Below are 23,839 nucleotides of genomic sequence, written 5' to 3'. Positions count from 1 at the left end.
AAAAAAAATTGTTGAAAAAAAAAAAAAGAACTGGCAGCTTTCATTGACCAGGTTAGAAACATGGCATTGCACAAAGCCTCTCCGGATGCTTTCAGGCTGATCCACTGTCTTTCCATCTGGATCCAGAATATCGGTTACATCAAGGTCTTTATTTAAGTAGCTCATAGATCTTTGAACCCAAAAAAGGATCTGTTGCTGAAATACTCTATAGATTGACAAAAACCTGCCGTATTTTCCTCCTGGGACTGGTACCTCAGAGTATCCCTGATTTGAAGTGGAGAGTTCTGAATCCTTATTGCGTTCACCATCAAAAAGATGGAAGCACCAAAAATGAGTTCAGAAAGCCTATGTGATGGCCCAGATCATGGACCTCAGGATAAAGGAGAACAAAATCACTCTTGGGCTTATATTTCTCTGGGTTCAAATCAATACAATGATTTTTGATTCCTCACATATTTGTCTTCACAACACCAAAAGCCAAAAAACAAACTAACAAAACACAGACCTTTCTGTGGGTCCTATGGACTGCATCTAGACCCTACTTGGCTTTTCTTGGTCCTGTGCTGTTGAGCCTGGTTTCGGAAATAACTCTTGTTCTTTGGTCATGTGTTTAGACTTGATATTTTGAATCTCACTTGCTTATGCTATACATTAGGAAGGGGGCAGAATTTATTTTTCTTGTTCTCTGTAGCTTACAGGGAAGAATTGGTTCTTTCAGCTTGCTTAGTCAGACCATGATCCTACGAGACTACAGCCCAGCTAACAATTGCAATTCCTTCTTGAAGTAGGATGTGTGTGTGTGTGTGTGTGTGTGTGTGTGTGTGTGTGTGTGGTATAATTTGTACAATATTTTCTTCTTGAGGAAAGATTGAGGATTTAATTTAACATAGATTCACATGGACAGAAGTCAGGGTGGCATTCTGAGGGCCCCAAGATATACCAATACCTGTGGGTTCAATGAAAGCAAAGATGAAAGGAACATTTCAAGTCATACACTTGAGGAAGATAACAGAGAGCAACACCACTGAGAGATCCCACAAGAAAACCCATAGCAGAACAGATATCACACCTTTGCTGGCAGGAGAAACCCAGGGCAATGGTACATAAGACTGCTTTGGATCAAGAGTTAGAATGTGCAATTTGCTTCTACAGAGAAAGTGAGTCAGTCCAAATTCAGCTTGTTTACAATTAGAGCCTGTTTCTATTCTTGGACTCAAAATTAACTCTTCCTCATTTATTTGCTTTTACTCCAGCCATGGGATGGCCAATTATCACCCATTTTGTATGACTGGATAGTAATTGTGTATAGTATTACAAAGGTCCCAAGAAAGGAGCTGATCGTATTCTAGCAATCTCCTATCATTTGACATCCTTTAGTTCCTACTTTTCCATTCATGAGTCAGGTTCATTCCAAAGACAGTTTTGAAAAATTGTTTCATACCTATCTCTAAACCTATAATCTTAGTACCTGCGATATAGAGATTGAAGTACATACCTTACAGATCCTTCTAGGTGAATGTTATACTGAATGTAAAGCTGAAACTACATCACTGGCTGTGCTGAAATAGGTTCTATCTCTTACCCTTCTGGCCTCATCTCTCAACTGTGTATTAGAGCTCAGTATCTAAGAGTCTCTGCCTAGACCCCATAGGCTGCCCATTCATCTGTTCTGTCTGGGCACTTATCATCAACTTGTTAGAACCTCATCAGTTGAGCTCATTAACCAAATTTAGGATCCTTTAGGCACAGTCCCTTCTGCATATGGGAGCACTCCAAAATTCCCAATAGCTTCAACACCTTGTAAATGCACAAATCTTACATTTGTTATGACTTGTGCACCATCATGATGATGCATGTACTCTATAGATGGATATTACTGAACAAAAGGAAAACACTACTCACACAGAATTGTGAGTTAAAAGATGACCCTAAATCTGAATCTAAATTTTAAAGTTACAGGGCTTTTACTGAAACCTCATCGGGGGACTATTTGTCCTGCCAATTTTCCTAGTCCTATTTGATATTTGTTCATTTTTTAATTTACTAAGAACTTCAGCAAAAGGAAAGAGGACTTTGGCCTTAGCCTAAGTTTACAAATTTGTGTGAAATCATCCCCCTGAACTGAATGTTTAGGTCACCACCCATGACATAACAATTTGGTGGCAGCAACAGAATTACATTTTTATTAACAGAAAGGAGAAAGAATTAGACCTGAGCCATTGCCCAGAGTTCTGGACATTTTCTCAATGGTTGTTAAAGCTGGAAAAATCCAGTTCAATCAAAGTAGCAGAGTCAATGGAAATCATGAAATTCATTTATACTGAGTTGAGTCACCCCCCAATTTATATCCATCATAAACATCAGAAATGATCATTATTTGGAAACAGTCTTTGCTGCTGTAATTAGTTAAAATAGGGGCACACTGGAGTAGCATTTGCCAAAATTTGATGATTCATGTCCTTGAAGGATGAGAAAACAGACACAAAAACACATACAGAGAAAGCCATCATGGAAAACAGAGGAAGAGATGGGAGTTCTGCATTCACAAGCCAAGGAATACCAAGATGTGCTGGCAACCACCAACAGGAAAGCAGAGCCAGAACTGATTTATCCTCTCAGCCTTTAGGGTAAGCAAACCCCAGTCCACGCAGGGAGGTCCCCAGTGGTGAAATAATAGGTTTCAGCTGGTGATAACTTGTTATAGAAATCCTTGGAAATTAATACATCATCTTGAAAGGCAAGGTGAACACTTGGAGGCTAAGCCCTGAGCGTAGGCAAGAAAAATGTCAAACCTCAGTAGAAACCTCCAAATAATTCTAAGAACCAATTGCTAGGTTGCAGCCGATTCCGTATGAAGCATAATGGCAGATCAGAGGGCGTCATGTGTCCTGTCCAGGCAGAAGAACATAGATCTGATCTGTTCACATGTGCAAATGAGAAGGGGACTGACTGTGGAAATGATCAAGTCCCCAGTGACTTTGAAGTGGGTCTCAACCACACAAGACCCAGAGAAGGGCTTCAAGGACCATTGGGATGATTACTGTCACCTTGAAACTCTTTTGTGGGAGCTTTAAAAGAAGACTGAAATGCTGGGTGCTGGTAGCTCATGCCTGTACTCCTAGCTACACAGCAAGCTGAGATCTGATCTGCCAGCCCGGGCAGGAAAGTCCTTGAGACCCTTATCTCCAATAAACCACCAGAAAACTGGAAGTGGTGCTGTGGATCAAGTGGCAGAGCACTTTCCTAGAGCTGAAGAGCTGAGGGACAGCACCCAGGCCCAGAGTTCAAGCCCCATGACAAGAAAGAAAGAAAGAAAGAAAGAAAGAAAGAAAGAAAGAAAGAAAGAAAGAAAGAAAGAAAGAAAGAAAGAAAGAAAGAAAGAAAGAAAAGACTATAATAGTCTATCTCAGCATGTGAAGCTGACTAACTACATTGAAATATTAATAGTAGTTACATGATTCTCAATTGTTGACTAATTTTTCAAATGCTTCTTGCTGTCACTTTTGGGAATGAGAAACAGCATTCTTGAATACAAAAGAGAGTTTTTCTTAACAAGTGAAGGACCAGGCCTAGCTTAGTGAAAGGCAATTGCCCCAGAGCGAATCCATAGTCCCCCCGCCCCACCCCACACTTGGGCAGTCACGCTGCCCTCACACATGGCAGCAAACAATTTGTTCAGCATTTGAAAGATGCAGCTCTCTGTTTAAATATTTATAACACTTCCTGGTGGCTTTGAGGCTTTTAATAGGTTGGGATAAATTTGTACCTATTGGAAATTTGTCAGCACATAACTGATCTTGTGAATAATGAAAACTCACACTGTACAGCTATATCCATATACGTTATTTTGGCCAAAGGAAAATTGTACCATCATTTCCCCTTTTGTATGGCTACTTTAAATAAGTGTGCTCTGCCCTGTAATTAATCAGGTAAAAATTCCCCTTTAATTATGGGGATAAAGTTTATTATCAGAATGTTCCTTCTGTCTACTCAGCAAAACACTGGTGGGAGTTGACATTTCATCTTATCTCCTTATTCTTTGAGTGTATGCGGTGTATGTTTTCTGCTGGTGCTGGGGCTTGAACTTAAGGTCTCTCATTTTCACTTTTGTTGTGGTTGTTCAAAGATATGACTCTATCAATTGAGCCACAGCTCCACTTCTGGCTTTTTATTGGTTTATTGGAGATAAGTCTCACAGGCTTTTCTGCCATTGCTAGCTTCAAACCTCAGTCCTCAGATATAGGCCTCTGGAACAGCTAAGTTTACAGGTGTAAGCCACCAGTGCTTGAATGTTCATTTTTTAATTTAAGTTTCTTTCTTTTAAAAAAAACATTGAAAAAGAAACTATTATTGCCATAAATAGAAAGCTAATACCTTGGTTCACTAGTTTACGGCAACTATAAAAATAAGTACATGATTATTGAAAAAAAGTCAATTTGTAAAAAAAATTTAAAAATTTGGCCATATTTCCCATGATGCAAAGGAACTAAAGTTAGAAATAGTGGCCAGTTGTTAGAATCTCTGGGTTGAAAGTAAAAAGCTTCTTAACTAGCTACTTGAATTATAAGGAAGTTCCTTTGTACCTCTGGACTTATTTTACCTAGATAATGAAGTGATATGATTAGAATCATTTAGCTTATTTATCCCACTTTGTATCTACCTCTTGCCTGTGGCAGGCATAACTAATTAATCCATAAGAATCCTCACTCTAGGCAAGAATGAGGAACACTTCTCCAAGGCTCTCTTGCTCTCTAATTTACGTGTGTGTGTGTGTGTGTGTGTGTGTGTGTGTGTATGTGTGTGCGTGTGTAAGTAATGGAGATTGAACTCAGGACCTCATACTGTCACATGGCTTTTTCACTCAAGGCTGGCTCTCTAGCACTTGAACTACTAGTATCCAGCTTCAGCTTCATCTTTTAACTCCTCTGGTCAAGATTTTGCTCAGATTTGGAGAGCCCATGCTTTGCTGGCCCCTCAATCTTCATTTTGCCTAGAAGCTAGTATCCTTTTCTGTTTTCCTATCCCAGAGTTTCTTATCTTCATTTGCTGAGGTGCTTGTTTTCCTCACCCTTCAAATAATATTGAAACAACTTCACCACTCAGCCCTGCATACAAGCAGGAATGTCCTTAGTCACCAAGCATCTTCTTGCTTTCAAAGCCAGTGACATCTTTCTTATTGTACTTGACTTCTCAATAGTATTTGAAATATGAACTTATTTGGCTTCTGGAAACATTCTGCTCCTTTTGTTTCTAAGATATCATAGTTTCCCTTGTAACTCTACATCAGCATGTGTTAAATATTTGCTTCTTGCCTCGGATCCACATCGACTTTCCAAACTTCTCCACCTGTTCTTGTTCTAGGTCAGGAGACTAGAGTAAGATCTGTGTGAATAGTAATAATGGATTCCTTTACACTTGTCCCATTCCTTTGACCATTTCTCTGCTGATATTCTTTGTTTCCACTCTACGTCTTATAGCTAACAATCTTGTGTTTGCTATCTGTTTTTGGTTTCTCCAAATTCTCCTTGGTGGGGGGGGGGACAGGGAAGTGTGGTGCTAGTATTGGGGCTTGAATACAGGGCCTTGCAAACAAATATAATAAAATATAAATAGAAGATAAAATAAAATAATCCCAGAATGTAAAATCAGCAATACATATCTCAACTGTAAGAAGATAATGAAAGTGTATATTGGAAATATTTACAAAGTTCAGGAACCCCAAGGAAAGCAAAGGCACAACTGAATGAGGGTGATCAGAGATTAAAGAAAGGAGAGTATACTTAGTAGGCTGAGATCTGATGATCACAGTTTAAAGCCAGCCCAGGCAGCAAAGTCAGTGAGACTCTTATCTCCAATTAACCACCAAATAGCCAGAAGTAGAAGTGTGGCTCAAGTTGGAGAACACGGGCCTTGATCGAAAAGGCCAAGTGAGAGTGTAAGGCCCTAACATCTATACATCTTATCATTTATAGAAAAAATAAGGGATATTTGCAAATGTAAGTTAATGATCTTAAGAAGAGGGTCCCAAATATGATCATGAGTATCATTATGAGGAAGAGAGGGTGGGCTGGAAGATATGGTGGGCCTTTATTAAAAACAGACAAGGAAAAGTCAGGGAAATATCAGAGGCAGAGATTGAAGTGTTGTAATTATAAGGCACAAAATAGTGGCAGCCACCAGAATCTGAGAAAGAGGGGACATAAATTCTTTAGATCCTCTGGAGTGTATACAAATATTGCCTGTATATATGTTTAGTGTAGTGGTACTAATTTTAGATTTCTGTCCTCTAAAACTGCAAGGTGATTAATTTCTATTGCTTTAAGCCATCAAGTTTGCAGTGATTTGGTACGGCAACATGGGACCATAAAACACATATCCTATCTGTGGTTCTGATATACACAAGTGTTGGGCTCAAGCTTCTGAGCTTATTCTGTACACAAATATCTCTCCACACTGTACAAAATCAGCCTCTGGCCTAAACTGTGGATAAAGCATATCATTAAGCAGAGAAAAAATATACACTTTCTGCATAAGAGAAGATGTATCATTTTTCAAAACTGCGCTCAAATTACACCCCCCACACACAAAACAAAACCCTATGTGTGTCCTTCTAATAAATAACATTTTATAGAGAGAAATATATAGCATAAAATAAAGATGAAAATAAATAATACTCAGCCAGGCACCAGTGGCTCATGCCTGTATTCCTAGCTAATCAGGAGGCTGACATCTGAGGATCACAGTTCAAAGCTAGCCTGTACAGGAAAGTCTATGAGACTCTTATCTCCAATTAACCATCAGAAAACTGGAAGTGGTGCTGTGGCTCAAGTGGTAAAGTGCTATCCTTGAGCTGAAGAGCTGAGGGACAGCACCCAAGTCCAGAGTTGAAGCCCCAGAACTGACCTAAATAACTAAATAAATAAAACTCTCACTCAGGTGTTCTACAATTTCAGGAGATGATACAAGACCTTTCTTTGCTTCCAGAAATTCATACAATCAGAGGCAACTCACCCACAATCACATGCAACACACCCACAATCACATGTAACATACATACATATGTGCATACATCATATGCACACATAAACCCATGTGCACACACCCCATACTCATATCCACACTCATACTCAGTCACATGCATGCTCACACATGCACACACATCCCCAAACACACATGTTCACATGTACATAGTCACATCCACATGCTCATCCATAATTTATTCCAACCCATAGTGTTATTAAAGTTGAGTCATATTGCATAAAGATGTCACTTTATATTTCATAGGTTTCTATCTAGCAAGTGTGCATGTTTTCATTTTAATCTTTTTATATTATTCTATTCTGTGACTACATCCTAATTTATTCTATGACCATTTTTGGGGGGTGGGGGTCCGGTCGTGGGGCCTGAACTCTGGGCCTGGGCGCTGTCCCTCAGCTCTTCAGCTCAAGGCTAGCACTCTACCACTTGAGCCACAGCGCCACTTCTGGCTTTTTTCTTTTTGCTTATGTGGTGCTGAGGAATCGAACCCAGGGCCTCAGGCATGCAAGGCAAGTGCTCTACCACTGAGCCACCTTCCCAGCCCTGACCATTTTTCTTATACTGTAGTTTCTAAAGTTTATTTTGATGTTGATTTTGGGTATATTTTGGTATCTCTCAATTTGCCTGAGTAAATTACTTGGAGTAAAATTGTGAGGTCAAATATAACTATGTATGTAATAGTGACACATGCTACCACACTGATTACTTCAAAGCTTGTAATAGTCAAACAACCACAGAAATGACTACTAAAGGAAGGAAAAAAGGATGTGCATAAAAGATAGAAAGGACAGGCTGACAAGGAAGGGGTAGGACACTCCTTACCCTCTCTAGAGTCTTCGAGAGTGTGATCTGATCCATCCTCCCTCTTTCTCTGTGGTTTGAAGGCAAAACTGGATCCTCAGAGCTTAGCACAGTGTCCACTTTACCTACCACTTAGTGACATATTGACTTATTTACCACTTCTCAGCATAGTCTGGAGCCAAACAGCAAGTCCCCACAATGTGCATATTGAAAAGAGCTCATCAGAGGGATGGATTCAGGCTACTTCATGCCATCTGTCCCAAGGCCAGGTCTGTAGGAGGAGAATTTCTGAAAATCTACTTATTTCATACAAGGAAAAGAGGCAGAATGGCATTGAATCTCCCCCAAATTATCAGGCAATAGTGTAGGACCTGAAGGGCCATGGAAGGTGAGCACTGTCGCTCTGAGCCACAGCTCTTCGGGACTTTCTGAAGCACACTTGGTTCTGTGAAATCTGACATTAATTATCATGCTCAGGTTTTACATTGAGCAAAACTGTAACCTTCAAAAAGCATCTCCAACTGAGAATGCTGTCACAAGATTCCATGTTCCAGTTGGTCACTAGTGGCTCACACCTGTAATCTTAGCTACTCAGGAGGTTGAGATCTAAGGATCACAGCTAAGCCACCCAGGGCAGGAACCATGAGGTTCTTATCGCCAATTAAACACAGAGAAAAGCTGGAAATGGTACTGTAGCTCAAGTGGTAAAGTGCTAGCCTTGAGCAAAAGGAGGTTGGGACAGTGCCCAGTTCCCAGGACCAGAAGAAAGCAAAAAAGGAGGGAGGGAGGGAGGGAGGAAAGGAATGTAGAAAGGAAGGAAAGGAAGGGAGGAGGGAGGGAGGGAGGGAGGGAAGGAGGAAGGAAGGGAAGGAGAGAGGGAGGGAGGAAGGAAGGAAGTAGGGAGGAAGGAAGGAAGTAGGGAGAAAGGGAGGAAGGAAGGGAGGGAGGAGGGAGGGAGGAAAGAAGGAAGGAAGGAAGGAAGGGAGGAAGAAGAAAGGAAAGAGAGAGGAGAGAGAGAAAGAAAGAAAGAAAGAAAAAGAAAAAGGAAGGAAGGAAGGAAAGGAAAGAAAGAAAGAAGTTCAAAAAATTCATGTTCCCTTAGAAGAGCTTCCTGCTCAACTTGTAGGTTTGGGATCCATATGTAGCACAAATATTCTACCTACCTCAGTGCCTCCATGAATGTCCCTCAATCCTTTTCTGTTGTTGTTGGTCATGGGGATTGAACTCAGGACCTGGGTGCTGACCCTGACCTCTTTTGCTCAAGGCTAGCTCTCTTGCCACATTGAGCCACAGTTCCACTTCTGGTGTTTGAGTAATTAATTGGAGATAAGAGGACTTTTCTGCCTGGGTTGGCTTTGAACCACATTCCTCATATCTTAGCCTACTGAGTAGCTAGGATTACAGGTGTGAGCCACCAGCACCCAGCTCCCTCAATCCCTTTTTCTTTTTGTATAAAAATAAATCTCCAACTTTAAGGACCTCTTTTCCCAATAAAGTAATATCATCGAGTACTAAGGCATCTACTAGGTAATAAGCATGACATTCAACCTGTTCTTTATTGCTCTACCCCATTATCTCTGGGCAACAGCTAACACACTCCAGCATTCACAACACTCTGCTAACCATTTTTGTTCTAGCCAGGAACAATTTGCTTCTACTGTACTTCTCACTACTTTCTTAGGAAAGAGTACTAATGTCAGGTCTTCTGGAAATTCTCCAGGCACAAGTAGTCATAGTATGCCTGGAAACTTCATTGCCCTGAGAAACAGAACATATTCTACACCCAGGCATTTGTCTAAACACTTCACATTTATTTCTTCATTGATCAGGAAAGAAATCTATGACATAGGTGCTCTCTCATTTGCCAGATAAGAAAACTGAGCCCTAGGTAAATGAACTTACCTGAAGTCACCCAGTTGATGAAAGAGCAGCACTGAACCCAGGAAGGGTGTCCGGACACTGTGCTTGACCACCGTGGTATGCTACTTTCCAGTTACCATGCGCTTCTGCAAGAGCAATGTCCTTCTGGATTAGAGTTTATCACTACAGATGCTTAGTCTTGAGTTGTTCTGTTTTCTTGGACGTTTCAGGTCAGGATCTAACACGTGCTTACTACCAGCAAGCATTCTACCACTTGAGCCAGACCTCTAGCCATGTTAACTATAATTTATTCCTCAGTAGGATCTCATGATGTTTTGAGCCAGCCAACTTTGAACTATGATTTTCCCATCTCCACCTCTTTTAAAGCTGGGATTACAGGTGTGTCTCACATGGGCTGCAGATTTTCTTTTGCTCAGTCCTAGGTACCCAAAGTACATTTTGCCCATTGTTGGTTACATAAACAATTGTTGTACTAATAAAAGTACCTTTTGTTGATTTGATCCTTCAAATTCTTTGAAGACCTATCACAATACAAAAAGACGAACAGGGCAAATATGGGCTGTAATAAAATACTTTGCGGAACAGAGCAAGCATCTAGTGTGAGAAAGGACTGAAGAAAGATTCAGATTACTTTGGAACTTCACTGCTTCTGCTCTTTCTGTGCCAGATGTCACCAATAATCTGGGATTGACTGCAGTTGATATGTTTTTGATGTGCTCTTTGGAATAAATTATACTGTATTCTCTTTCTTCATGGTACCCAATTTGTGTTCCAAATTGCTGCAAGGGACGATTCCATAGCACCAGGTATTTATTTGCCTGTTTGGAAAGATCAGATCTGGCCTTTTTATTTTAACTTTTCAAAAATTAAGGAATGCTGGGAATCTTAGTAATTCTGTGCACAGATGTGGCAGCTGCTAAGATTACCGAACAGATGATTGTTTGAGAATTAAAGAACAATTGCAGTCGATTTTTTTTTTAAGTTGAAAAGCTGAAATTCCTTCCTAAGAACACAGAGGCCGACTTTATTCTCTGCACTGAGAAAATTCCCATGGAACTAGTTATGAAGAGAAACAGAACATGTTCTCTGCTCAGCTTTGAAAACTAGGTCACAGCATCAGAATCACAGTGTATCATTATCTTGGTGGCCTGATTTATCTCATTCTTTTTTTGTAGAATCCCAGCTTGTGTTTCTGTCTTAGGGGAAAACAAATGTCTAGTGAGCAGTTTTTCCTTAGACATAAAAGCATAAAGGTAAAATGTATTCCTCAATAAACCCACTGCCAGGGGAAATAGAGAGGGAAGGCAGAGCTCCAACAGATTTTTCCAGAATCATAGATAAACTGTGAGAGTAATTGGGGTCCTCTCAGGAGGGAAGGTTTTAAGCAGAGCTGAGAGGACAGCGTTGCAGGAGTGCCAGCAGGGGGTGCTGCTGTCCATACATTGCCCTGAGCCTCTGGGATTATGGTTGTGTGTGTGTGTGTGTGTGTGTGTGTGTGTGTGTGTGTGTGTACAGGAGGGATGGGGGGAAGGGAAAACTGCCAGCTCTGATGCATTTCCTAAAGACAACTGAGATGATTACATTGTCCCGTAGTACTACAAACAAACAAAATTGACTAGAGCATGGTTGAGATGGATGCTGGAGGACTAACAAATTGGATGGCTCTTTCTGATGACATATCAGAGTATTTGACATTGGCTAGCATTGTGTTCAAGCAAAACTTACTTGGAACCCTTTATATTTCCTTTTGCTTTAGATCTTATTTTATTGTATTATGTTGGTAGTGAGGTGGACGACTTGTGTTGGATTTTAAAATTATTTACATCTTCTCTAGGGCTTATCAGCAAGGATGAGCACGGCTAACAATGACAAAAAGTTGGCACAGATATTATCTGATCTGTTTCTTTTGGGTACTTTATGGCAACTGAGTGTCCCCCACCATTCCATTTTCCTCACTGCATACTACAAGCCACCAGCATTGGTAAGTATGAGTCATTATTCCCTTTTTATATGTGTAGGTACCAAGGCGGGCACTATCACTTAGCTTTTTTGCTCAAGGATAGCAATCTATCACTGGAGTCACAACTCCACTTCAAGCTTTTGGGTGGTTATAAAAGTCTCAGGGTATCTGTCTCCGCTGACTTGAAACTTAGATCCACAGCCTTTTGAGGAGATGGGATTACAGGTATGAGTCACCAGTGCCTGCCTGCATCATTATCCTTTGAAATCACACACCACATAGTTTGGTAAAAGATGTTAAATTTTGAAATACTTTAACTCACAACAAAATTATAATAAATTATATACAGAGTCTCAGTGACTGCATCATACTAAAATGTGAACCTCTCCCATGTTTTATCCCTTCCTCCTGAATTACAGACTTCTCAACTGAGAGCTTATAACACCTGTATGTTAGCTCTAAAAACACTGGTGGCGAGTTCATTTTCATGTTTGGAAATACTGCTAGAACTGAGATTACTTATCAATTTGCAGAAACAGCAGTCATCATTTGCTCATTCAGCAAATAGAGATTTAAATTTAAAAAACTCAGGCATAGATCAAACAAGCAGCACAGTTCAGGGACAAGGAATTTGTTTTCTTCTGCTTTGTGTTTGGTTTCAGAGACATCATGCTCCACAGGATGGCTCTGAGCAGAGCTGAAAGGGCCACACATAGATGTAGTTTGAGCCCAAAGAAGAGAAGAAGGAGGAAGGAGTCAATTAATGAGGGAGAATATAGATTTGGTCACTGCAGGTAAGATCAATACTGATGATACAAAAAAAAGCTAAATAGAATTTAGAATTTTGATTCATGTAATTATGTCAAGAAATCCATTTGTAAAATAACAGCCTAAGCTGAGATCTGAAATAACAGCTCCTTTTTTACACCTATACCCTATGTTTTCTCAGCTTTGATATCTCTGTACAAGTATTGTGTGTGTGTGTGTTTGTGTGTGTGTGTGTGTGTGTAGGTATGATTGGGAGATAAAAACCTCTATCTCATGGAAAAATTAAGACATGATGGAATATATATATATAATTTACTTTTATATTATCTTTAAGTACTTGTGCAAGGGGGTTTCAATTCAACAAGTTACTTTATGAGCACAATAAATTGTGGTTGATGTTACCACTTCCATTGTTCTCATCCATCTCTCTACCCATCCCCATAAAGTTACTTGGTTTTACTTTCACATATGTAAACTGAATATTATAACTGTATTTATCTACTATTACTCACTCCATTGATTTTGTGTGTGAGAGAGAATCTTGGGGCTAAAGGTCAGGGCCTTGGTGTGATCTCTGAGCCTTTTTTGCTCAAGCCTAGTGTTCTACCACTTGAGCCACAGCTCCACTTCCAGCTTGTTTTCATAGTAGTTTATTGGAGAGTAGAGTGTCATAGACTTTCTTGCCCAGGCTACCTTTGAACCAGGATCCTCAGATCTCAGCCTCCTGAGTGGCTAGGATTATAGATGTGAGCCACTAGTGCCCAGTGAAATGTGTTTTTAAATAACAATTATAACACTTACGGAAAACAAAAAATAAAGTGGATATTTGTCTGTATACAGCAGAAGCTCTTTCTTAGTACTTCTTAGGACTAGTTGCTATGCATGTCACTTCACAAATCTGGGAAATAGAATTTGTTTTGTCTTGGCACTGGAAACACCAGCAATGTTCTTATTCATTGAACTGTCAATATTCTTTGCTCATAGAATTAACTACCCAAGAAAATATGCTAATCAAATGAATTTACTGCGTTGCCATCAGTTAATGGTCAGAGTTATATGGGGCATGACTTGAGTGCTCTTACTCATACTGAAATAAGCATTTTTGCTTTTTATTTTTATTTGTGTGTGTGCCTGTACTGGGGTTGGAACTCAGGACCTTGAGCTCTTATTTTCATTTGGCATTTTTGCTCAAAGCTTGTGTTTACCACTTATCCAGCATTTTGCCAGCTAATTGGAGATGAAAGTCTTATGGACTTTTCTGTCCTGGCTAGCTTCAAATCTCAATCCTCAGCTATCAGCTTCCTGAATAGCTAGGATCATAGGTGTGAGCCACCAGCTTCTGACACAGCTGTTTTTCCTCCTTAGTAAACCTGCTATAATAAAGGAATAAATATCATGACAGCCAGGATCATTTATTAGTTACCTACTTTCTACCATAGAGAGAGTTAAGCACATAAGTAACAAAGACACTATCATTTCCATATTATAGCTGAAGGTCAAGCAGAATATAGAAAGGACATTTGTGGGTGATCAATTTAGAATTTAGACTAAGTTCCTTCTATCAGAACCTATGCTTTAATCATTTTATGAAATTGCCCCTAAAGCTAAGACTGAGTACAAGAGTTAAGGATGTGTCAAGGTACACAGGAATCTTTCTCATTACATTTCACCACATTTTAAAACCATAACAGGCTTGTGTGGGTCATTCAGTACACAGAGATACTCACCCAGGGGCTCTGTCTGTCAGCTACATCCCTGGTTATATTCCCACCTTCCTTATCTGCCAAAATGTATCTTTCAAACAAGCCTGTCAACAGGAGTAGACATTAATTAGCACTCATCCAGTGCTTTGGCTGATTGTTAGAACTCTGGTAGAATATCTCAAGCAACTTAATTTGTGATTTTAAAATGACTATTTTCTAAGATTAGCTTACTGTCAGAAACTCTTAAAATGGTTCCAGTGATAGCATGATTCTGTCTTTAGCTGATCAGAAGTACTGCTTTAATTTTCCATTTACATGATCTGAACTTTTTACTTCCATATCCGAAGCCCAAACTATAGACTGCAGTCTCATGAGTGAGCTGCCAGTCATATGTACAACTAACCCTGCCTTGTCCAGAGAATATTTCTTTTTACTCTGAATTCAACAAAGCATCACAGTTCACTTGAAGGCCCCTTGTATTGTTTGAAATGCAGATTGAATACTCCAGCATCTGCAAATCATAATTAATCACAGCCATGGATTTTGACCACAGATAAAAAGAACAACAGTAAAAACAGAAAGAGAAACCTGGTATGGTGGTTTATGACTATAATCCCAGTTACTTTGGAAGCTGATTTGGGAGAGTGTGAGTTCAAAGTCAGCCTGACCTGCATAGCCAGACACTGTCTCCAGAAAGAATAAAATGATAAAGCACTATACAAATAAAAGCCTAGGTGAAACAGCTATGTTGCAAAAAAATTGATTTTCAAAATCAAAGAACAAAACAAGAACTAAATGTTATTCTAAAATTACTATGTTGTCTTTATGTTTCCATAACATTTAACTAAACATGAAATTTAATACTTTTCTAGTGTTTCCTACTCCATCCCCTAAATAAGTGACTTATTTTCTTCACTAACAGGTTCTCCTATAAGTCCACCATAAAATTTTTAAGTTCTTGGCTGTACTCTGGTGGTTTGTGCCTGTCATCCTAGCTACTCAGGGAGCTGAGATCTAATAATCTCAGTTCAAATCTAGCTCAGGCAGGAAAGTTCATGAGACTCTTATTTCCAATTTTTACGAGATGGCTGAAAGTAGAACTGTAGCCCAAGTGGTACAGTGTCAGTCTTGAGCTAAAAAGTTCAAGGGACAGTTCCTAAGCCCTGAGTTCAAGCCCCAGTATTGGCATAAAATATTAAAATTAAAATTAAATCAAATTTTTTCATTGAGGAAGAACAGCCACAGAAAAGAGGTGAAGACAGTTTTCAGAACACATATTACTATGGTCCCTGATAGTAAGGAAATGGAAGATTAGAACTTTCTTCTCTGTTCTTTTTCATTTCTCCATTTGGGAGATATTTCATGAGCCTTTGTGATACGTTCACCTGCGTCCATACAATAATGCACAAGAAAGAGATACATGGGCACATAGAATGTCCAGGCTCCTGGAGGGAAAATAGAAGCAAATAATAAGAAAAATAGGCAACTTTTTATTGGGATGCCTGCTCATAAGGAAAGTATGAGATGTGTGTTAGGGTGGAGATTGAATTCCATCCTCAAGTCAGCAGAGGTCTCCTCATAACCAAATCAAGATCATAATGTGCAGGTCAAGATTCAGACAAGTTTAGTGTCTGGTGAGATTCACTCTGCTTCAAGATGGAGCCCTGCTTTATTCCCTGCATGGACAAACACCCAGTCCTCACGGAAGAAGGCAGGAGGCAAAATGGAATACATTCTGTTGAAGCCTCTTCTGTAGGACATTGATATCATTCTTGGGGTAGAGCCTTTGTGATTTAATCAAGATAAAAATTCTGTAAGACTATTTCGATTTCAGAAATAGTGTGAAAAGTCATCTGTGAAAGTAAAAAAAGATACATGAAAATTATAAAGTTGGAATACATCTATAGTCATCAATACACACAGGCAGATGCACTCTTCATCCATGTAAATTAACTAAGATTTTTTTTTTAAGGACAATCTGAAGCTTAGTTTGGGGCCAAGAGAGATTCAACAGCTTCATGGCCAAGAGCAGGAAGTTCACTCCATACCCAGCACAGTGAAGAGATACCTGAATGTGGCAGGGACTGGATAAAGCAGCTGCGAAGATGTCTTCCCTGCTGTAGATTTATGAAGGGTGTCTCATCTTATCTTATCTGGAGCAGCTCAAGGGAGCTTTGTATGTGTTGGCTTATCAGTGGTCAACTCCATACTTGAAATGTCTGTCTTTTTTTTATTTTCTGTTTCCTTGATTTTATTCTCTGGAGAAATAGAGTTGGGATGAGGGGGAAAAATAACAGTAATCCAAATGGGCCTTCTCTTCTTTCTCCTCCTCCTTCTTCTCCCTGCCCCAGCCACGTTTCCCCTGATTCTACTCTTTGCCTTAAATAATTCGTCACACAGGTAATCTTTGATTAAAAACCTTAAGTAGACTTCTAGAAATTCCAAGCTCAAATACGTAAACCTACAGATCTGGGAAGTCAGGGTGAAACTTTATAGATAGTGAGCTTGCCAGGTGCAGAGGTAAAGGGCAAAGAGAATAGATACTTGAAGAAAGCAGCAGAGTGTATTCACCGTGGGACCTCAAGAGAATGTGGCTGGAACTATGGTGGAAAAAATAAGACCTTGAGGTTAGGTAAAAGGCGAGATCTATAAATCCATGAGGGCAATCTTCAACAGTTTGGGCTGTGTTTTGGAGTAATGGGAAAGCAGGTAGAGGTTTTTTGAACAGTGATAGATTTGGGACTCTGGTAATTGGAGTTGGATCACTTCTGACTGGAAGGTAATTTATGCCTCCCTAGTCATACAAAAGAAATGCTGGCATCTAAAGTAGTGTTCACTCACACTGATGTATGCACACTCATACAAAAAGTACAGATCAACACTAGATTTTTGTGGTACCAAACCCAAAATTCAGTTAAAATTCCAAAATTAGTTAGGTGTCTGTGGTTAATGCCTACAATCTTAGCTACTCAGGAGACTGAGATCTGAGGATCGCTATTTGAAGCCAGCCTGAGCAGGAAAGTCTGTGAGATTCTTATCTCCAATTAACCAGCAAAATGCCTGAAGTGGAGGTGTGACACACATAATTGAGCACTAGAATTTATGGATAAATCTAAGGTACAGTGCCCAGGCCTTGAGTTCAAGCCATAGTATCAGCACAAAAACAAATTTAACAAAATCTAAAATGAGAGTATATTTTGAGGAAGCATTTTTGCAATCATTCCAAATCTACTCTTCTTAAGAACTTATATACATGTGAATTTTCATTTAGATGTAAGTGCTTTTCCATCAAATTACACAATAAACTTGGCTGATGTTGAATTATAACAGCATGAGCATAATTAGAACATGGAAATGTGGCAAAAAGTGAGCCTCAGAGAAATGGAATTAAACAATGGGAGCTCATAAAATAGGGCAGAATGTGAGGGCTTGGCATTCATAATACTCCACATTTGCAAGACAACACTATTATTGAACCTGAAAAGCTTTTAATATAACCCTGAAGCTTTGGGTAAAAAAAAATGATAGATGATACCCATTTGCACATTTTCAGTCAAATTGAATGTTATTATTTTGAATACTCATGGTCAGAAATACTTATTCTTTTGAAGACTTAGCTCAAGTATTGCTAAATTTAGGATAGGACTAGAAAATGGAGTAATCTGTAAATCTTTCAATGATTCAGTTAATAGGTGCTTTTAAACAAGTACTATCAACTCAGGGCCAACCTGTTGCTAATTTCTCTGGAAACACACACACACACACACACACACACACACACACACACACACACACACACATGCAGGAGTTTTCCAGGAGTTTCCAGGAGTTTCATTCTACTTATCCATGTTGATTGGAAAAAGTTACCAGAGTACAATAAAAAAAAAAAAAAACGATACCCCAAATCACGTAACATCAAGACATGAAAAGAATTTTAAATTAATAAGCAAAGTCATATGTATATGTGTGTGCATATGTGTTTTGTGTGTATATGTGTATTTGGAGTGGTAATGGGGCTTGATCTCAGGGCCTTGCATTCTGTCTTAGCTTTTTCACTCAAGGTTTGTTGTATTCTACCACTTGAGCTAAAGCTCCACTTCTGGCTTTTTGCTGGTTAACTGGAGATAACAATCTCTTGGATTTGTCTGCCAGGACTGGCTTTGAACCTCAATTCTTAGATTTCAGCCTCCTAAGTAGCTAAAATCACAGGTGTGAGCCACTGGTACTGGGCTTCATATCAGTATCAAACTTTGCATTTACCTAGCATTTTATTTTTCTTTCATTTAGCAATTAGTTATTGAACAATGATTGTTCTTTAATCTCTTACTGAAGATCTCAAAATAGTTATCAAGAAGCAGTAGAAAAAGGTTACCTTCAAAGCCCATGTTTTTTCTCAGAAGAGTAGACATGGGTTGTATGTACAATACCAAACAGCAACTTCTTTCTTTTGGGTGGGGATGGGGTGCTGTTCATTTCTAATATGTGGCCCTTAGAAACAAGCCTAGACAACAACCTAGTCTTGGGCTAGCAATATCACCAGGCCCTTGTGTGCTCTTACTGGCTCAGAAATGTGTATGCAACCAAAGCAAAAACTATCCAGAGCAGTTCCTCTTGGGCGGACAGGGAAGAGTTCTGTTTTACTGTTCAAACAGTTGTATATGTGGCACTGAAGTCATCTAAAGCAATGATTTTCCGACTGGCGAGAAAAGATGTGAAAACAAATAGATGGACGTGGGAGGAAGGATAAAAGACAGAAGTAAGTGCTAGCAAGCCACCAAGGTATGAATTCATTAGAAAGATTGTTGGGACTCGTTCATCCTATGCTTACTTCATCCAGGATTAGCTTATGGGAATTCCTATACTCTGTTTTTGGCCTGAGGTACTGGAATTATACAGTCTGACTCATATATCACTGTGACTTTGCATGCAAAATGGACAACCACTTAAGCTCCTAGACTGGGCTAGGAGTCTGACCTACAAGTTTGTTGGCTGATTAAAATTGGGAAAGGCAAAATGTAGTTATGTTATGCCTTGGGATGTTTGCAGATTTACACATTGTAATGCACGTCATATATTGGATAACATGTTTAACAATTAAAAGTATTTTCTCTTTTCTTTTTCTTCTTCTTCCTCCTCCTCCCCTTTGTAGTTCTCCCCCTCTCCCTCCTCTTCTTTCTTCTCCTCCTCCCTTTCCTCCTCCTCCCCTTCTTCCTCCTTCTCCTCTTCTTCCCCCCCTTCCTCCTCATCCTCCCCCTTCTCCTCCGGTACTCAGGTTTGAATTCTTTCCTTCCAACCTAATTTCCTTCTGCTTTCCTTCTTCCCTCCCACCTTCTTTCCTCTATCTTTCTTCTCTTTCTCACTCTTTCCCTCTTTCTCTTCCTTTCTTTATTGGTACTGAGGCTTGAACTAAGGGCCTTGGGTTCATTTTCACCCAAAGCTGATGCTCTACCACTTGGGCTACAACTGCACTTCCAGATTTTTGCTTGTTAATTAGAAATAAGAATCTCACAAACTTTTCTGCCTGGGCTACCTTTAAACCAGCACCCTCAGATCTCAGCCTTCTAAGTAGCAGGAAATACAGCATCAGCCATAAATACCTGGCTTCTTTCTTTCTTTACAGTCATCAGTGTCTTCACTCTTTCTGCTGTCCCTCTAGGCTTTCTGTTAATCTTCCCAGCTGGCATTTTGTGGGGAGCATCTGTTAAGCTAGAGCTTGCACAGTGACTTCTCAGGTTTCTCTTCTAATGTTCGACACAGCAGCAGTGTTCATCTATATACATGAAACCACAATATTATTTCCCCCACTCCATCTTTCCTGTTTGTCTTTACGCTCTGATGATCCTTGCAACTTTTATAAGAACTGAATATAAAAATATATTTAGTAATTGAAGGACTTGTCTCTCCACCCTTGCCCGATCATTTTATGTATCTAAAGATGGAATATGAAGGATTGACCCACAGCCTATTGTCCCAGGTCCATACAGACACGAGGCAAAATCCCAGATATGTACGAACTTGTTTGATGTGCCAACAGGGCAATCTACAGCCGAGCTGTAAACATCCCATGTGGGCCCAACTAAAAAGCCCCCATCTCCCTTGACCTAGTGGCTTTTACATTAACCTCTGCCTCCTTGCTCAGACCTCATATAAAAACTCAACTCCGGTTGACGATCGAGTCTGGCCTATTTCTTTTCCATTCTCCTCCATTTTCCCAAAAGTCATAGGAATTAACCATCACAGAGTATAAAGACTAAGGAGGCTTTAGAGGAAAACATTGGCAATCAAACTATTTTATGATTGAAAAAGAAAGACTAGGAAAAAAAATGAGAAGCCAACAATTTGAAACTTTAATGCATACTTCCTCATTCAATTCACTATCAATTTAGAAGAAAATAATAATGCCAAATTAGGTAGGTGTGGAATGGAGGATCAATAAAGGTAAGTGGTTGCTCAATAACGCATGGCATTATTTGAAAGAAATGATTTTGTATATCAGTTCAGATATCATTCTCTTCCACTAGACTATTTTATTCATTTACTTATTTTTGGTGTTGACCTGGGGTTTGAACTCAGGGTCTGGGTGATGTCCCTGAGCTTTTCTGCTCAAGGCTAATGTTCTACAACTTGAGCCACAGCTACACTCTGTCTTTTTTGGTAGTTAATTGAAGATAGAATCTCATGGCCTTTCCTAGGCTGGCTTTGAACTATGATCCTTAGGTCTCAGGATCTTGATTAGATAAGAATTACCCATAGCACCAGGCCTAAACTATGTTTTCTTTCCCCCCAATAACAAAATAGTTGATCAGTAGAAGTAACTATGGCTTAGTAATAAATCTTAGTAAAAGAGGTTTTGCTACTTAAAATCTGTTTAGAAAAATAAGAACTTTCAGGGTAAAAATGAAATTGTATCTAGGACAAATTGCTTAGCCAGGGAGTTGAATTTTATTTCCATTAAGTTTTTTTTCTCTGTGTTTAATGATACAATGTCATGAAATAAATGCCACATGAATTTAAGGAACACTTTTCCTTTTATTTAGTTCTTATGAACTTGGAATTTGGGGTTAATTTTTTTCTTTTTAAATATTTGCTTTTATTCTGTAAGAAATATGAGCAGGGACTTGGTTTTTTTAGAAAGCAATAATTGAACTCAAGTTCTTACTTTATATTGAAGAATCACTCAAAACATGAGTGTAAAGCAAGTAAGTCCCCTTTGCCCCTCACTAGTCCAGCTGAGAGTTCATATCTTAATAATATGAAGCTTTTTCTGATGCCAGAAGCTAAGACGAAGAGGACAGGTAGAATCCAGCAGTTCATGAAGTGGAATGGTGGTCATGGAAACAAGGTAGTTTACTAAGTTTGTTGCCTTCTGTATATTCTCCAATGTAAACACTACGTGTTTTTATTTAATGCATTGCTTTCACTAAAACTTCTCATTGCCAAGTTGTCAGTCTGTTTTTCCATGAGTCCTCTAGGATGGTCAGCATCATCCTCATTCAAGAGGAAAATCTGAGCCAGGCTAAGGAAGAACAAAAAGCCATTTTCATCAAATGTAATTAGAGCCCCGTGTCAGTCCACTCCCCTGGCTCCTCATGATTCTGATGAGGACCCTTCATTACTGCCTCCAAATACCTCTGAGCTAGCTTCTGAACTTTCATCACAAGTTGGCCTGAAACTGGAACTAGAACTTGAACTGTAACCAGAATTGCTATTACCACTAGAGTTCCATCCTCCATTCTGTGACTCTGCCCTTACCATATTTCAACTTAGGACTGAGACACTAGGCTCTGAATTGCTATCACTCTGAGCCTGGGTGATGTCCCTCAGCTCTTCAGCTCAAGGCTAGCACTCTACCACTTGAGCCACAGTGCCATTTCCAGCTTTTTCTGCTTATGTGGTGCTGAGGAATCTAACCTAGAGTCTCATGCATGCAAGGCAAGCACTTCACCACTGAGCCACCTTCCCAGCCTGTGATTATCTGTCCTGATGTGGTCTGAATCACAACAAATATATTCTCACTTGAGCCAGTATTTAAGATGATACAAATAGGAATCTTGATGGCGCTAATGTAGGTTCTCATGTCTTTCCTCTCAGACCATAAAAGTGGGTGTTCAAATCCTCCTCGTTCAATTTTATGAGTGACAGTGTTACGTGGTGTCTGAGTTCTGCTGGCTATGCTATTTCTCTGATGACGTTCTCCAGGATAAACTCTTCTTACTTGACAATCAAGGACTGTGGTTGGGGGTCTCTATTCTGGTCCTGTAGACTCACTAATGGTGGCTGTGTCTGAAGAATCTGCCCCCAATAGCTCCCTGAGAGGCAATTTTTATTCCAGAAGCTGCAAAAAGACCTCTACTTAACTCAGGTCCAGTTATTTGCTGTCTCAGTGTTACATGGTTCTGGATTCTAGAACTTCCCGCAGTTTTATTTACCAAGGAGTGTTAAGAATCTCATCTGAGATTATGATGAGATCTTCGTGGAATTTCACTTATTGGATGCAGAGCTGACTTGCTTCTTTCAGCTCTTGCTCTGGTTCTCAGATGGCCTAGGCTCCTGCTTTCTGCCCTCCTCTGAATTCTGGTAGTTTTAGAATTTCAGTTCATGTTTCAGTTGAATTTTGTTGTGATTTAGATGTGATTCACATTGTGGATTTTCCACTTGTCTTTGATTGTTGTTTATTTGTATTTTCTCTAATAGAACATCTTGCTCATATTTTTCTCATTTTTTTTTATTCTCTCAGTTTGGGCTACATTATTCTGGTTAACATTTATCTCTAAGCTGAATCTAAAGCCACCACTCTTTGGATTAATTGCTCTCACTGCTCTCCAAGACTGGTTAACTCTCTGTCCACTTCTTGTCATATTTCTGGTTGTCAAACAAAGTGAAGGCTTTCTATTATAGAGTCGCTCTTAGTTACATCACCTGAAGCTCCTCCAGCACTATTTTCATCTGAGCTTTGTGGAGGTGGATACTAATTTCTTGAAGTCTTCTTTCTTCTTCAGTACTTTTACCTGGCTTGCCTTGAAAATTGTTATCTCTCATAAGCTTATAATCTTCTTCACTCAGATCATTTACAGATCCCATCAGTCCATCTGCCTTCTGCACTGTGCTGCAGACTGATCACTGCTCTATTGTTAGAAACGGAGGTTTTCATCTTGATGAACACTTGGAAAATTATTTAATTGTTAGGACATGTTACTGAAACACAAACTGGATTTTAGTTTCTTCACTCTGTTCTATTCTTTTAAATATTTTATTTTATTGTAAAGATAGTGTACAGAGGGGTTACAGTTACATGGGTAAGGCAATGGGTACATTTCTTGTCAAGCATTGTTACCTTCCCTTTGTTGTTCTCCTACTATCCCTTCCCTCCCCAACCACCCTCACTCCCCACCCCAAGTTGTAAAGTTCATTTCCAACATAGTGTCTTGTGGGTCTCATTGTTGCGATGGGTCATCCTGTGTCCTTGTTTCAGCATTTTGTTATTCCCCTTCCCCTCCCCAAATTAGATAAATGTATATACAAGATGCAGGGCACCAAAATCAAATACAGTGACAACAGGGGATATAATATAGGGGGAAGAACATACAAAGGAAACAAAAAAAATCACATAACACATTAAAGACAGCAACAAAGAAAAATCTCTTGTGTCCATATCCTGATTTTAGGCTTAGGAGTAGACACATTTGCT

The 23,839-nt window shown here is 39.5% G+C and overlaps 1 pseudogene; it reads right to left on the bottom strand.

Moving 5' to 3' along the window:
- Window positions 1-21,324: 21,324 nt before the first annotated feature.
- LOC105994824 lies at window positions 21,325-23,232 on the bottom strand (annotated as a pseudogene).
- Window positions 23,233-23,839: the final 607 nt, after the last annotated feature.

The sequence above is a fragment of the Dipodomys ordii genome, unplaced genomic scaffold (assembly GCF_000151885.1).
Source record: "Dipodomys ordii isolate 6190 unplaced genomic scaffold, Dord_2.0 Scaffold110, whole genome shotgun sequence".
NCBI lineage: Eukaryota > Metazoa > Chordata > Mammalia > Rodentia > Heteromyidae > Dipodomys > Dipodomys ordii.
Note: the sequence above shows the minus strand (reverse complement) of the source record. Positions and strands in the feature narration are given on the sequence as shown.